Source organism: Condylura cristata, unplaced genomic scaffold (genome assembly GCF_000260355.1).
Source record: "Condylura cristata isolate star-nosed mole 26May11 unplaced genomic scaffold, ConCri1.0 scaffold00003, whole genome shotgun sequence".
Lineage (NCBI taxonomy): Eukaryota > Metazoa > Chordata > Mammalia > Eulipotyphla > Talpidae > Condylura > Condylura cristata.
In genome coordinates, this window is record NW_004567104.1 from 70,280,285 (window position 1) to 70,294,753 (window position 14,469).

The 14,469-nt window shown below is 38.2% G+C and overlaps 1 protein-coding gene across 2 annotated transcripts in view; it reads right to left on the reverse strand.

Annotated features, from left to right (window-relative positions):
- The window catches only part of GRIK1 (glutamate receptor, ionotropic, kainate 1), a 344,258-nt gene that overhangs the window by 300,540 nt on the left and 29,249 nt on the right, over positions 1-14,469 (reverse strand). The window lies entirely within an intron of this gene.

Consider the following 14,469-nt stretch of genomic DNA (forward strand, 5'->3'; position numbering starts at 1 on the left):
GCTGCGCCCCCAGGGAGGGCCCCGAGAGGGGCTGTTTTACTCAATCACATGATTAGCAGTATAGACAACACACAGTTGAGTCCCGTATGCTACTCTGTTTTAGGCAGAGAAGCACACTGTCTCTATTAAATAGGTCTCTTACTTTGTATGTGGTTCAGTGACCTGTCCATACCACTGCCCTATAAGCTGCTGTAAGTCCAACATGCTGTTGATAATGAAGCAGTAAGAGCCAGTAGATGAGTGAGCTTCTAAACATGCATGATTCACACAGCCAGTTGCTCATACATGCCATCACCTGCTAAATAAGAATTTGTCCATTATAACCTTGATTTTTTTAAAAAAAGATTTATTTATTTATGCACACAAGAAGTGGGGTACAGGCCATAGGTGCAGGGAGTAAGAGAATTCACCAGAGACAGAGTGGGGAGCAGAATAGACAGATGAACTGAAACACACTGCTGAGGGGAGCAGTGGGGAAACAGGAGAAGTCTGCTGCGCCGTGTAAGTCAGCTCCCTGGCCGGGAATTGAACTCGTGCTGCAGTGGCTGCAGATCACTTCATAGGGCTGCATTTTAACCCATTGCACCACCAGGTCATGATTTAGTGAAAAAATAGGTAAGAAAATATGGGAGAGGAGCTTAGAGAATTTAGTCCTGGATGAAATCTAAAACCTATTTTTCACTGAATTTTAGTGATTAAATACTTCTTCAAACAGTCTTCAAAGACAGTATCATCATGAAAGGTAAGTTTGGGCTATTAGAGATAAACAATCGAGTATATACACACATTGATTTTTCAACAACAAACAGGTAAAGCTGATAAAAGCTTATAATGTAGTGTTAATTCAATTAAAAAATAAAACACAATGTCTACTCTAAAAATAAAGAAGATATTAATGAAAAGGTAGGGAGGATACACACTGACAAAAATTTTATCCTGATACCAGTCAATACATGGACTTGAGCACTGTTGAGACTCTCATGGACCAAGAGAGTTGGCTGTAAATGTCCTGTTGTCATCGGCAACTCCCCATCTTTGATGGGGAAGCCCTGGTGCTAAGTCATATTAAACATAAAAATGCTTGAGGTGGATGGGCTGCTGTAATCCATCAAAAGCATTCATAGCTGTTGTCAGGTTGAACACTAGCAATTATCTAAATTTATAACTGATATAAACAGGAAAATCTGAATTCAACCTTCAAATTGCTATCTCTCCACTTTCTTTATCTTTCCCATTAGAACTTCTGTCTCACATAGTTTCAAATACATTCTCAATCTTAACTAATTCAGAGGAAAACGTCAGTAGAAGATCAATGTCAGAATCCCCCATGACCAATTTGATGTTAAAATGTTGCTTTTAAGAAACACTCTTCCTATAGATTTAGAACGTGTTATCACTGCCGTTTCAGACCAACCTGCAAAATACTCAGTAAACAATGCAGTTTCTTCCCTGGAGACATAAGAACCAAATGCATACTGGACACGATTTTTTCTGTTGAAATTTAATTACCATATGAGATTAGTTGCACAGAATTTGAATTCAAACCGGAAATGCTTGCGAGTTCCAAAGGGTCATAATTAGCATAAAATTATTTTGTTCTTGTAGAGAGATAAAAATTTAAGGTCCATTCTCTCTTTTGTCTCTTCCCCCTCACCTCTTTCTCAGGTAAACTTTGTTCTAGTTTTGTAAATATTTTCTATGGAAATCAATACTGGAACAGTTTTGAGGCCATGGAAACAGGCTGATACCCCAGCATTTTCATTTTGTAAGTTGATATAAACTCCAGTTAGCCTGTGTCAACCAAGAAGAGATAGATACATTCAAAGGATGCCGGAATAGGGTGGGCACTTATTTCCAACTGAATGCCTACTATGTACAAGACCTGTAGGGAACTACAACTTTGTACTAGAAATATCTCCTTCCTTTGTGTGTACAATGTCAAGGATAAACTCAAAAGGCTAAAACGACTTCCCGTTTTCTTTTCCTTTTCCTACTTTTGATCACTTTCAACCATTTTTCTTGAATTAGCATATCCTCCCTTATCATCAGGTCAACAAAAGTCTAGACAAGGTTGACAGTTAAAGATAAGAGTGTAGGTGCACATATACTCAGTAGTAGAGGAAGAAGTGTGTGTTTTGAGATAAATGATAACAAAGCCTTTTGCAAAGATAAGTGTGAGTCCCTGATCATAGAAGTAACTGAAACAGTTAGTTATGGGAAAGAAAAACATCAAATGAAAGCTAACAAGAGATAAATTTATTAGATTTATTTCAGAGCATGATTAGAGCAGAGCTTATTAAAATTCCTTTAGTCTTTCTTCTCATTTATTTTATTTTCATCATAGGCATGTGAACTTATGCTAATTGAAAGGAGGTTTTTATAAATATTGAGCAAGTTTTTCTGGCTAAATAGCCCAAAGTACTTTGAGTCTAATTTGGACAACTTTGAAGGTTATGTTAACTCTTTCATGACATTGAAGAGTTGGAGGATTATGAGTTCTTATACCATGAAGCATTGTTTCTTTCCACTACACATTTATCTGGTTGTTTCTTAAAAAAAAAAAAAAAATCCAGCATTTTCCAGTTTACTTTCCAAGAAGCAAATTTCACTAATTAAATTATTGGGAAGAGTTCTGAAATTTGGAAGCTTTAGCTCACTAATCTAGGTCAGACACATAACTGATCGACATATCCCACTTCATTTTTAGTTATCTTAAACATACATTGAACTTTCCTGATGGGCTCTCACCCAAATTTCCACTTTCATTAAGTAGTTTCTGGGAGACTTTATACATGAACAGATGAAGACATTAGATAATAGACTACAACAGTTCATTCTTCTATACCAGGGATACCAGTTAGGATTGTGCTCTGCTATCACAACAACATACATACCCAGTAGTGGCTTAGTACCCCATTTGGGGTAATTTTCCTCAAATTATAACAAAAAACTCAGAGGGAAAATGTTACTTCATGGGTTCAGCTGCTTACTGATGCCACAGTGGACCCAAATTCTTACCATCCTGTCTTACTCATGAACCTGTTCACATCTTCCCCTATATTCATTACCCAAGATGCCACAAGGTGACTTCAGAGGCATCAGGTGTACATCTTTGTCAACAGCAGAAAGAGGAAGAGGTGGCAGAAATTCTCAATGAAGGTCTGTTTATATGACATTGCCCAGAACTGCACAATTGGGAAATTAGCATTTCTTTGGGAGTAGGTTTAGTGCTGTGTGATCATAAAAGGAGCTTTGTCTGCAGGGAAAGGAGAATGGGTTGGACTGGCACATTGGGAGTATCAGATGAGCTGTAATATGATCCAGTTCCTAAAGAGCAAGAAGGGAGGTAGCTGAAAGGATGGTGGAGACTTATGGATGATGAGTCCCTCTCCTTTCTCCACATCATCACCCCTCTGTTATTGAGGTTTTATTTGTGTCCTTCAGAGAAATTGTGGCTCAACAACTCCAAAATATCAAAAATACTCCTCAATCCACTAACAGAACTATTCAATGGCTGACACTGACATTCATCATTGAATAGCCTGGCATCTTTTTACATAGACTTTTAAGCACAATGAAGCAGGTTTCCCAAACTGGAAATCTGTTCTCTCCAAAGACATGTACCATCTGGTCTTTCACCATGGTGGTGTTTTAGATTAAAAGTTTTTTTTTTTGTCTTTCCCCATTTGAAGAACAGTTGGTAATCTTGACCTTCCATCATAGAGAAGTTCTCTTTTTATAAATGCAATTCAAATTATTCCATCCTATTTTCTGTAACATTCTACTGTAGTCTTTACAGAAATGCTCCAAATCTGTTAAAATTTCTTTTCAAAGTAGCTATGGGGAAGTTGAGTTCTCAAGGACAGAAATCTTTACAAGGATCTCTAAGAATAAAAAAATGCAACCGGATTTCTTTAATCTCATTGGACTCCAAAAATCAACTCTAACAGTTTATTAGATTTTTTTTAACTACAGAAAACAAACTAAACTAAACTTTAGACACTTATTGTATCAAATAAACATGTGTACAACAAGGAATAAAGCAAGTGAAATGTTAATGATATAAAGAGTGATATTTTTTCTTTGAAGTATTTTCCTTAAAGGATATATTTTCAATTTAAAAAGGTAGAGGTGATATTTGCTATTTTTCATTTTTAAAAAGTTCTTTAGAGTAGAGGAAACTTTTCTTTCTAATTTAGTATGAATACTTCTAGTGTGGCATGCCAATTAAGATAAATCCAGAATCATCAGCAAAATCAGCATTTCCTAAGAAAATCTCCCGATTCCTGAAACTTTTGCTTTTCCCTTTTTTCCCCCAACATCCGCTCCCTTCTTTTTCTCTTCCTTTTCTTCTTCATCCTCCTCCTTTTTCTTCTCCAGTAAATATTCTGCAATGTAATAGGTATTTCATAGTGAACTATCAGATGACTGTACATGTGATAAATCTTTTATCCATTCAACAAAGATTGAATAACATTCAGCATCTAAGTTACCACTTAATAAGGAAAATCAGCCCTTACTTTAGAAATGTCTAGTTTTCCATGGCTTGTTCTATCTCCCTTTCCCCAAGTTAAAATAGTTTATCAAAAAGTAAGTGAAGGAAGCAAGTTAAGAGTTGATTTATTTCATACTGTGATGCCTACAGTTTAGTAATTTCCAAATACTCTTAGAATTATCACCAAAGAAAGAAGACAGAAGCTTAACATATAGCCCACAATACTAGTAATTTATAATTATAAAAAAAAACATATTTTAAATAACTATGGCCTTTATCTGAGCATTTTTGGGAAACATAAGCATAAGTCCTACCTTGTCTATAGAAATTCCTTGACCTCTTGAGCGACAGTAATTACATGTGTAAGTTAAGTTGTATGACTTCCTCTCATTTGACAATTACCTAACTGACACCACTTGTCTGAATTACTTCACTTATAACATAATATTTTCATGTATCACTTATCTCTCAAATTAGGCTGTAAAATCCACAAAATATTCTGATTTTTCCTTCGTTGTCCTAAAAACAGATGACTCTCTATTGGTTACAAACTGCTTTCCTAATATTAAATTGTATATTTTGTCTTTAAAAATGGATATAATTTAGAAACTTTGGAAAACACCTAATATGGAAATCAATGTGTAAATTGACATCCATCTTTGGCTCACTTCTTAAGGGATGTTCATCATAAACTTCCTTTCAAGTTTGCTCTTTCTGCTGAGATTTAAAGTTTTGAATTTTCTTCCCAGAACTCATTGTACATTCTCTTGCTCAACACTTAGTCTCAAGGAATCAAGGAACCAGCCAATAATTATACCCTGACCACAAAAAAAAAAAAAAAAAAATCAGGCTCACGTTTCTTGATGTCTGTGTAATTACAAGTACAGCTGTAGGATTGTGTTTCATCCAGAAAATATGATAATACATACTGTGCTGTGCTTGTATATTTGAAATACAAGGCAAAATGCTTCCAAAATGCTTCAGAACTAAGATATCAGTATTCCAAGAGGAAGTAGCCATCATTTTACTAATCTGATCTTACCAGAATATAAGGTTCTCCATAAATCTACTGCTAAGACTATTCTTGGCAACCACACAATATCAATGACACACACTCACTCATAAATACATACAATTATAAGATCCTTTGCTACCCAAACTGTCAAGAAAAGCTGAGGTAGAGAATTCGTTTATATAATCAGTTGTCAGAAATAAGACATAAAGAGGGTCAGCTAATCTGTTCTTTTTTTCCAACCTGCAGGTCATTCACTACCACACGTTAGCCATATTTAGAATGATCCTGTGAAGTGGCTATCTGTATCAAGAAGTCATTCATTAATATCGGGTGACCAGCATATATTAAACCAATCCACACAAGGTTTCTGATATAATTCACTTTTGACATTTAATTCTAGAATTAGCTAAAAGTTCATGCCTCAGTCAGTAGACTGTGTGATACATTAATAAGTTCTTTCAGAATGAAACTCATTATTTTTAGATCATTTTGATAAAAATCACTCTTCTTTCATCCTCTTTCACCATCCTCTATGGGGGAGGGGCAATAACAAAGAAAATACCAAGCAATTAAGTCAGTCAGAAAAATTAAAACATCTCTAGCAACAAATCCAATCACTCAGCATCATCAAGCATCTCATGCAAGTAACATACTTAAATATACTCATTTTAGGGGTCCAACCTGGAGAGAAGGGAATTTCTCTTTATTCTGTATAGAAAGGTAGCCAAGCACTTTATCAGTTTCCTTTACGTTTGGATTTCACTCTATCATATAATCAGAATGACAACCTGTATGGGATACATGCTCCTTCTAGATAATGGTTGTTTCTAGAAATTCCATCCCCTCCCCTGTCTGTGATAAAGCTTTGTTTTCAACATCAATAGCTGAAGTGATGTACATCTGTGACATCTGTTATTATAATAAAACAGTAAATTTTGGCAGAATTTTCAAGCATTGAGCTTGTCCAAATGTTAGAACACCTGTTTGCTCTTTACCAAATCAGATCCTTCATGTGGTTGAGTGTGGGTGGAAGGTTGAGTGTAAGGAAGGAAAGAATTCACGAGTTCTTTTGAATTAGGGAAATGTCAAACAAATGATTTGATTCTAGTTATTGATGAGTATCCATTCATGGCTGATAGAAAATGTTACTATGTTAAGTATTAAAAACTATGTGAAAATTGAAATATACTTAGATAAATGAGGGAAGATACACAATTATATTTTTGATCACCTGCAAATGAAGAGATGATGATCATTAAATAAACAAATATCTGATTCTTAAAGCAGCATCAAAGCATAACTGATACTCAGTATGTGTGCTTAGTAATTGTGTGTTTAATCTTTGTGAGGCAGAGGAATTTATATTCATATTCCGATGTCACAGCTAAAATAATTTCCAGAGCTGCGACTCAGTGATTCTTTCGGACTGCTCATGGTTTTCCATTAGACAATGTGAATGACTTGTTCTCAAGTGTATTTACTCTGTCGGTGACATCTCAATAGATCACAAGAAGGACTGGAAATATCAGAAGTAGGGGTGTTGCTTTAGATAAGCTAGCCAGAGAAGTGACTTCTGAATCGTTCTGAAGCAGAAAGCAACATGTTGGAAAAGCAAGGAGGTGAAGGTCCATCTTTGGAAAGAGTCTGTTGTTTAGATCAGGGACACAGGCAGGTAGGGAGAAGAGATGCTTCTATTTCTATAGAGGGCAGAATAATTTGTAGGAAGATTTGAAACCTATAATTAGGAGTTTGGATTTGATACAAAGTTGAATTGGGAAAGTGATTGATGTGAGTAAAACAGCAGTAGAGATTGAATGGTGCCTGGGTTTAGAGTGGATTGGCAGGCCTGAGGCTCCTGGCTTCCTGCGGGCTGGCACAGTGGTCCCCAGCCCAGACTGGCTGCCGATGGCACTGGGCTGAGCCAAGACTGAGAAATGTTCCCGTGACAGAATCCACAAGTGTGAACCGTTGTCTCTAGGTTCTCTGCGTCCTTCAGGAAGCCCCGGTGAGTGGTGAAACTTCTCATTTTGTCTTTTTCCTTAAAGCACGATCTTATAGGTGTCAGCTTAGTTTGTCAAATTAGCACATGGACTATAACAAAAGATTTTGCTTGTTTTGTTATCAAAGCATCTACACAGGACACCAAAAAAGTCTGGGGTGATTAAAAAAGTCAAGAAATATAATCATGGGAAGAGGAGAGACATTTAAAGTTGATCTTGTACAGCTGTTTCATTGTATGTTTTGTTTTATTTTCAAAAAGGGAAGTTGGGACATAGAGAGAGAAAGAAATGCATTCATTCATCCATCCATCCATTTGGCACATATTTAAAGTCAGATTCATTGCAAATTTGAATTTGGCTGTTGATTTATGATCTGGGTGACTTTAGAAAAACCATTTGATTTCCTCAGTTTCCTCATCTACACATTAAAGTACAATAATCATTATCATCAGAGTAAACATTCGTTTTGAAGGTATGATCACTAGTGGTGTTTAATTTCATTAACAATCTGATTGGGTTTAATTGCCAACTCAGCCACCCACAAGTGATGACAATTTGCAGCAGCCTGCTAATCTCCCAGTGCTTCATTTCCCTACTCTGAAACGGGTTAGGTATATCTATATTTATATAGGGTTAAATTAGAAAATGTATATGAATGCAGCACTAGCCTATTCACCTCAGGTCGAGAACCCCGGATAGATGCGGACCATAGCTATGGTTGTTGTTTTCATCATTCTCATTGCTTTTTGGCTAAAGCACAGAATAGAGGGGGCTCTGCATGAGACGTAGTAAATGCAGACAGGGAAGACACAGCACTTCCTCTCAAAGGTCTGAGCAGAGGCAGGTGGCTCAGGTAACTCAATTTTAGTCCAATGCAGTAATTACCAGAAAGCTTCCCATCTCCTTCTTAGAGCTTTACATGACCTGAGGGACTCGAACAGTCCCTGCAAGTGAGTCTTTGCATTGTGACTTGAAAGCTGAGTAGTTGTCAGAGACACTGTAGTGACGTGAAGGAAGATGGGGGTGTGTTTTAGGAGTCTGGGGAGAAGAAAACAAGTCAACTAGACAAAAAAATCATGTGTGGAAGTAAAAATAATCCAATGGTTGATGGTGTGCATTGCCTGTGCAGAGGAGTGAGAGGTGGGACTTAATTAGATACTGATTTGATAAAGAAGTTGCCTGTTAAATGCACAGCTAATTTAGGTGCACTTTATCCAGAGGGCAATGAGGGACAGTAAAAAAAAAAAAAAAAAAAAAGATTTTAATCAGTGGGATGGCCTGATTAGGTTCTCTTTGTCAAACATTGATGGATGGCACCGTGGTCCACTTCTGTCTTAGTGTATGGACATGACCATGCCACTATCTACTGATCTCGCTGATCTTCTACCAAATGGTGGAGTCCTTGAGGCCAGTCATGTCATTTTATTCCTAACATCTCCATGTAACCTGGAAGAACTATGTATTCAATAAATATAGAATGAATTAATGAATGAGAAGAAAATAAGAATTGAGTGGAGAATTTATTGTCCTTAATTAATTCTCGTTAATGTGACATGATAAGGATCTAGTAGTGTCAGTAGCAGAAGACACTGAAAGGGAACAGATTTGAGAGGTGTTTAAATAAGAAAATGGACAAGTTTAGGAGTTGGAGACTGATGAAATCAGAGGCAAAAAGAACTTACTAATTTGGATTTGGACTTGGTCAACTCAGTGGATGATGGTAACATCATAGCCAGGGTTAGGTCTGCAGGTAAAGACAGTTTTCTTCCAGACAGGTTTAACTTAAGATACGGTGGATCAAGTGAGGGACTCTCTAGGAGGCAATGAGATACAGCTGGAGGGGTTGTCCTGTCTTTTAGCTCAGGGTCCACTATGCTCGCCCTGATGCAATTCTTTAAAAAGTATCCAAACACACTAACAAATAGTGGAATGTTTGAAAAGTTTGTATAGAATGATTATAGTGGTTACAACATCAAAAGGATATACACCTTAACCATTTGTTCGAAATGAACTGACCTCTTCCTGTGTGGGAACGGTCCCCTCCATGAAGGCCCAGCTGACTTACCTCAGGAGGCCTGGGTGCAGCCTTCCAGATACAGCACCGCGACCTCGCCTTTGATCTTAACTTGTCTTTAGCACATATGTGAGTGTATTAAAAGATTAGTATTCATCTTTTTGTAATATATGCAAGATAGCACCATGATGAATAAAATTGGATTTTGGAATCAGACAGATAATGTTTTAAAATCTCGACTTCATCACTTAGTGGAGTAATCTGGCAAACAGTTTGCCCTCTCTTAGCCTGGTTTTATTCTCATATGTAAAATTTACAGGGTTTAACCCTCCTGCCCACCTGTGATTATGCAGGTGATTCCCTTTACTTTCTCCTTTGCCTGGTAAGCCTGTCCTTTTAACAACTAAAGCAAAGCAAAACAAAACAAAACAAAACAAACCATAGCATTGAAGCCCTCCACCCAGGATTTTCTCTCACTCCCTCTGTTCCAGCCACACTGGTGTTTTTACTGTGCTAAGTAAACCAGACAGGCTCCCCCTTCACCCTCCTTAGGTCCTCTATAGCAGACATCCTCATTTTTTTCAAACATTTTCACAACAGTCCTCTGCTGTCCTGTGGCTAAAATAATGGGGAAAATGCTTTCAAGTCTAATACACCAAAGAGTACAAAAGATATGGTATATACACACTGTGGAATATTATAATGTCCATAAAAGGATAAAATGTCATTTTCAATAAAATGGAGAGACTTCAAGAAAACTTTGTATAGGGGTGGCCCTGGTGGCCTAGGGGTTAAGTCTCATCATTATCACCACTATGGCCTGAGTTCAATGAGGGAGGGAAAATTGACCCACACAGCACAGCAGTCCTCTCCTGTATCATCCACTGTTCCCCTCAGCAGTGTATTTCAATAGGTCCACCTGTTCTGCTTCCTACTCTATCTCTGGGGAATCCTCTCAGTGCCCGCCAACACACACACATCTCTTGGATGTACCCCACTACTTATATGCAGAAGTGATGTCTTTTACATAGACAATTTCACAGTGCAAAATACCCTCAAAAACTGACATCAAAAAACATCCTGAAGGCAAGAGGTTAAGGAGAGGAGGGACAGAGACAAAGGACACAGAAATCATGGGGATGGAAATAAGATAGAAAAGAAAAAGCAAAGGGGAAGAGTAGCCTGCTCCTTTACTTAGTGTGTTATCTCCGAAAGTTCATTTATTTTTCAAATTCCCACCCATTCTTTCCCAATAACAATTCAAAAAAAAAATCAAATTTCCTTCAAGTCAATAAAAAACGGATTTAAAGTAATCAGATGAGGGGCTCTCTCTGGTGGCACAATGGGCTAAAGCACATTATGAAGCTCTCCGAAGCCATGGCAGCACGAGTTCAATCCCCAGCCAGGGAGGTGACCCACATGGTGCGGCAGACCTCTTTTTACCTGCCCGCTGCTCCCCTCAGCAGTGTACTTTGTCACTCTGCCTGTTCTGCTCCCCACTCTGTCTCTGGTGAATCCTCTCACCCACCACATCTCTAACCTGTACCCCAGTTCTGTATGCATAAATAAATAAATCTTTAAAAAAATAATCAGATGATACAACACCCTTTCATATAACACTCCTTTCATAAAGATGCATACACACACACACACACACACAGTCTTAGCCTGGTAATTTTTAATCGTTTTTCATGCCTTTGTCTCAGAGATTCATGGCAAGTGTGAAGATACTCCCAAAGTGTTATTAATGACTTGGAAAGTGAGGAGTATGCTGTCAGGACCAAGCTTAGCTAGTCTAGTGGCAGGCGGTACCAAGAGGCAGAGTGAACTTGAAGCTTAAATTATAAAGAACTATTGATCCTGACAGTAAAGCAAGCCTGGAAATGAAATTGACATGGAGTAAGTCTGACATTGAAATATTATCTTAAATCTTGAAAAGCATGATAGAGAATACAATTATCTAACCAAAGGGAATTGGAGAAAATGAGTAAATTGGTAGTGATCTTTTCCTCAGACATGTATTTTCCTGTCGAGGTCAAGCTCGATTTGCACATAATTAGTTGCTCTGGCTTCTCACTTCCTCACTAATCAATTTCAATAATGATTTCATTTAATAATTAGAAAGTTTTGAATTCACGTTAAAACCAAACCAAAACAAGAAAATTGAAGAGTTAATTTCAGACCAGATTGCTTGCTTAAAAGAACTGTTTTCTGGACTGGGGAAGAATAAATAAGACACCAGTGAGAATTGAGGGTCTAGAATGAGAGCCATGACCCACAAGCAGACTGGTCTTTTAGGGGTGTTCAGTTGACAAACATGAGCTTTAAAATATGCTAATTTCCACTTCATGGTAGTTGTTCTGAAACATAAAGTATGTGTGACTGTGTTAGACACACATAAAAAGACTGATACAATTCATTTTGACATGTGTTTAAATAAAACTGATGGGATTGAATAATCGTGTAAACACATGAAAAGAAATGATTTAATTTTTAGATGAGAAAGCATATTCAAGAGAGTTAATTAACTCAAGGGCTCATTTATCTGATGCTTGAGCCCTGTGACTTTTAATTCAACCATTCCTAGATATTTCCACAGTCAAATCTTGGTGAAGATCGTAAGTGTCCTAATAGATTATTTCTTCCCCAAAAACCTAACTACAAACTCAGTGAATTATTTATTCAGCAGATATTTTTAGGAGCAGCTTCTAGGTGTTAGGTAGGTATTTTCTGTCTGCAGAGAGTAGAATAAAATCTCTGCCCCAGGAAGCTTACCTACATTATGGTAGAATTGATTCATTCAGTTGACATTCATGGGTACCATTACATCCTAGACATGGTCTGGAAACTGAAGACATAAGCAGTTTGTGTCCAATACTGGAGGTGAGATGAAATATGCCAGGAGAGGCTGAATGCGGTAGGTTATGAACCCTGCAAGCCCAGACCAGGTGAAGGGTGAGGTCCATCCCATTGCCTCTGGCCAGTCTCCCAGTGATGTTGATCAACCAGCTTTGGTCTCGGTGCAAAAGAACACCTACTTACTTAAAGCCAATGTGGTAGAGTCTATCTGGACACGGATCTCCTCTTGCTTTGAAAAATCGGTGTGATTGGATCAACACCCAGAAAAAATGATACCTGTTGTATTATTAAATCATGTGAGCTCTCTGAAATACTTGGGGTTTGTCACCTTGCAAGGCAGCAGTGTTGGGAACAGTGTAGGGCGGATGAAGATAACTCAAAGTTCAAGTAGTGAGAGAGACCCAGAAGGGCTCACACCTCTGGAAAAGCAGCTGCTTAGCAAATATTCCTTAACTCCCTACTATGTGTGAGATGCTCCCTTGGGTGCTGTGGACACAAAGATGTAGCCAACACATTCTCCACCTACGAGAGTGAGTGCTCAGCATTGTGGACACTTCTTTTGCTGGGATAAAATAAATTAGAACTCTTTGCTTTTCTTCAATTGAATTGGGAAGTATTTTGAGCTCAGGGCAGATAAGTGAAGAATGTTGCAGAACCTGCAAGGTAAATACTGAGTATACCTCTTGCTTTCTTTTCTCTCCCTAATTTGATAGTTTAATGTTGATGGAACAAATTGATAGATGGCTTGATCCACAGATGCATTGACTATTTAACCTTTATAAATAGACACTTCTCAGCACTACTGCAATGCTTTTTTTTTTTTTAAAGATTTATTTATTTATGCACACAGAACTGGGGTACAGACCAGAGATGTGGTGGGTGAGAGAATTTGCCACAGACAGAGTGGGGAGCAGAACAGGCAGATCTACCAAGATACACTGCTGAGGGGAGCAGTGGGCAGGTCTGCCACGCCATGTGGGTCAGCTCCCTGGTGGAGGATCGAATCCGTGCTGCAATGGCATTGGAGAGCTTTATAATGCAGTGCTTTAACCCTCTGTGCCACCAAGGAGAGCTCATTACTGCAATGCTCTTAAGGGGGGTTGGTGCTATTTTACGTGGGCAGTTCTTTCAGTGATTCAGTTCCCTGGCTGAGTGATGTAGTTCTTGTGCAGGGATCTGGAAGTGTCTTTCTGAGCTGTTTAAGGCATGAAGCATGTTTCAACATACTGGAGATGCACTCTGGTGAGAGCCCAAGCCAGGAAAAGTTGACCTGAGCAGGACACTGTGATGTCCCTATTTCTGTCTCATAGACAAACACTTCTCACTTGATTCCTCTGTGTTAGGACACCTGTCTCTCAAGGTCTGCCTCTAGGGAGAGCATCTAAAAAACCCCTCTGTCTCCTGTCCCCGAATCATTGTCCCACACTGGGTCAGCTGACAAGAAGTGGGCCTGGAGTTCCAAAGGGTCCCAGGCACGGCAATTGTTGTCTCTCTCAAGGTCATTTCCCAGCTTCTACGTGGCCTCATGATTCCACAGACATACTGGGAAATTCCAGAAGCAGTAAGTCAGAGCACCATGTTGAAAGCCAGTTCATTCTAAATCTGGATCCATTCCAGTGGTCCAGACAAATTAGAACATGATTATTTGCTTGCTGAGCTGGACAAAATTTTCACTCCTTCCTTACTTGATCAGGATAAGGTATTTTGGAACTCAAACTTTCAGTCATTTGTTACTCCACAATGGAGAGTTTCCATTCATAGACTCAAGAGCAAGTTAGGTTAAGTTGTGCTGAGCTCTCCCAGATGTGCTAAGGATGAGGACGGGTCCTCAGAGGCTATAGAATGGACAGATGGCACAAGAGGTCAGCAAAGAGCTTTTCAAAATTCAGTTTAAGAAATATGTCTTTTCTTGTGTGTGGTACATATGTTCATGCATTTTTGTTTTTGTTTTTTTTTCTGGGATTTTTAAAAATCAGATTCCCTAAGAAACAAAAGCCATTTAAAGGAATAACAAGTGAAAGATATACTGGATAGGAAATAAAGCAAATGTTTCTCAACCGCATTAGGGAATATCATTGGAAAGATG